We start from the raw sequence: 3,136 nt of genomic DNA on the forward strand, positions 1-3,136 counted from the left end.
CATTGTCAGAGAGAAGAGGTGCTGCCCTCTGCTGGTTGTGTGCGGTGTTCCTGCAGAGCATTGCAGCTGGCTTGTGTGCTGGAGTGTTAGCATCTGTCTTTGCAATAAGTTTGTTCTCTACCTTCTGTTCGGCATATGTAAAGCTCATCTGAGTTCTTCCTGTAAGTTTCAAACCTAAGAAATATTTGGTTGTAGGAGAACTAAGAAAACCAAGTGGTCCTGTGACATTTGTCTGTGGCATTTGTCTCTTTAGGGAAGCTTCAGATCAGAGGTTTAGGTATACGGAAATTTCCTTGTTAAGGTATAATAATAATATAAAAGTCTGTCGTGAAGCAAAGATAAGTCAATTCACCAGAAGCTGGCTCTCTTCCCTCTGCAAAAGCCAAAATTCTTCCCGCAGTGACCTTTTTCCCTCTATGGACCTAGGTGAAATGACACACAAGCTCTTGGCCTGATGAGATGAACTCATGTGATGACCTTGACTCAGATGCCTGACAGCCACACATGGCATCTCATGTGTGTCCTCTGTGACACAGATGTGTTAGATGTAGAGGTCCAGCAGAGACATCACATTTACTGGTGGATATGAACTCCCCAGGATGTAGTGTCATGATAGTGTCTTCTCCAACCTTTTCCCATCGCCCCTTCCATGGCACTCCACATGCACCACATGGCTGACCACATAGACAGATAGACTCTGCTGGGTCAGTCATTTAAACCTGCGTGTCCATCAGAGTTTTCCAGCTGAGGACAATGCCTGTTACTTTTTACAATCAGCTCATATTGAAATGTAAAAGAGTCCCTGTCTTGAATTTACGTCAGTATTGGGTGGAATCTAAGTGACTGGATCTTAAGTGCAGGCTCTAATTTGTTTGACCCCCCTGTACATTCACACTGTATCTAGTGTTTTGATATTTTGGTAAATGAGTTATTTTCTATCCTTTACCAAGTAGGTTCACAACTTGATTATTGACTTTTGATGAAATTATTTTTCAGTTCAATATTTAGTCTCTGTGAATGAAGCACACACATCCACACCCTTGCACACATGCATGTGCACGCACACACAACATGCTCTTCCAGAGGATATTGTTTCAGCTTCCAGCAACCACTTGATGCATCACACCATCCATAACAACAGTTCTGAGGGACCTGATGACCACGTGTGACCTCCACAGACACCAGGATAGACATACAATGAGACAAACCACCAGTATACATAATATTAATTAAATTAATATTTAAAATTCTGATAAAAATGTTCTTTTTAGACGTGTTCATCTAGTTTTTTCTTAGTTGATTCCAGACACAGTTCAATTGTTAACCAAGAAGCTCATCAGAGCTGGCTTTTGTATTTTCTTGACAATTTTCTAATTTTGACTTTGACATATTAATGCCTCATTGCTAGCTCTCACTGAAGGTCTCTTGTTTAATGGGAGAGAGTCAAATAATGAATATTTTTAGCACAAATTTTTTATTGGGCAACACCAAATATTTTAAGGACAAGTCACAGCTGAATTGATTTGAAGCCATGCCAACAGCACTGATTTTCCTAAGTTTCAGCTGTCTGGCATTGAGTAAGTCCTCCTCCTCATTGTGGACTTTGAGTTCAATTTGGAAACTGAGACAAATAACTTCACTAGGCTCCCAAGAAAACAGAAGATGCAATGTGCCCTTAATATATTACTACAATGTTATAAATTTAGCAAGCATGCAGTGCTTTTCCCTGCAACTGAGTAAGGCACCTGTGACATTTATTAATCCCCTATGATATATGCATTTCACGGGTCAGAGATCAGGCACCACACCAGCTGAAATTAGGCATGGGGCTGTCCATCCCCAGCAATGATTCCATGCTCATTCTCTTGGATTTAATTATAATGAGGCAGGCATGAGTTATGTTGGTTCTGTTCCTTGGGGCTATGGAAAAGTATCTACACACATGCATGTTTCCATGGAGGCTCCGTGAAGGCTGAGCTTCTTTCCTGAAGCAGTGGAGCTTTTCTGACTCCTGGGTCTCACAATGAAACATCTCTATGTCATTGGAGTGTCACGTGATGGTGAAATTTCATGAAGGAGGCTTTTGTATCAGAGTTTTTTATTACTGATTTTTTAATTAAAGATAAACTCCAAAGATGGTAATACCTTACAGTGGAGTGCATGTAAAAGGGACAAGGACAATCAATGATCAATATCTGATGGTATTTTAGACTTGAGAATTAGAGGGATAATGGCCCTTTGGACTCTGAGAAGCCCCATGGTGAGGACACTAGCGGAGGAAGTGCATGCCAGTGGAGTAAGGTGTCAACTGAAGAATGAAAATGGTGAATTTTGTTTTTCCAGTCATGAAACTAACTTCTACACTCCATTTCCCCTTCAAACAGTTTTGTGAAATTTTTTTTTATCAAATCAATCAATTGTTCATAATAAGCAAATGCTAAGTTCCACAGACGACTTTCAGTCCAAGGGATTTTGGGTGGTGGCAGGAGTGAGGATGAGGTTGGGGGAAAGGGGAGAGAGGAGAGCGAAGGGAGAAGGGAAGGACTGGCAACAGCTTGGGGGATTGGGAGGGTGGAGATGGAGGAAGGGTGGCTATAGGAGCAGGGAAGAAGATTCCTACATTAAGGGGATCCGTTTTAGGGTTGGCAAGAGACTTGGCTCTAGAGGGGATCCCAGGTGTCCACAGGGATGTCCCCAGCTAGGTCCTTGGACAGCAGAGGAGAGGGTACCAGAACGGTCCTTGCCCCACTATCACGCTGATGATTATCTCGAACATCACCATAGAATCTTCGTCCAGTGACGGACAGAGATAGAGACAGAGACCCTCATCAGAGCAACGGATTGAGCTCCTAAGGTCCAGTTGAAAGGCAGAAGGAGGGAGAAGATGGGCAAAGAAGTCAGGACTGCTAGGGGTTGGTCCACCAACTGAGGCAGCTGGACCTGTTCTGAATGAGCATGTGATCAAACTGGACTCTCTGATTGTGTCTGACAATGGGGGCTGACTGAGAAGCCATTGATAAAGGCACTGGGTCTTGTTTTTATGGCATGTACTGGCTTTGGGACCCTAGTCTATATGGATGCACAGCTTCCTAGGCCTGGATGTAGGGGGGAGGGCCTTCGACTTCCTACAGGGCAG

Source organism: Alexandromys fortis, unplaced genomic scaffold (genome assembly GCF_014885135.2).
Source record: "Alexandromys fortis isolate MF-2015 unplaced genomic scaffold, M_Fortis_MF-2015_v1.1 scaffold_282, whole genome shotgun sequence".
NCBI classification, from domain to species: Eukaryota; Metazoa; Chordata; class Mammalia; order Rodentia; family Cricetidae; genus Alexandromys; species Alexandromys fortis.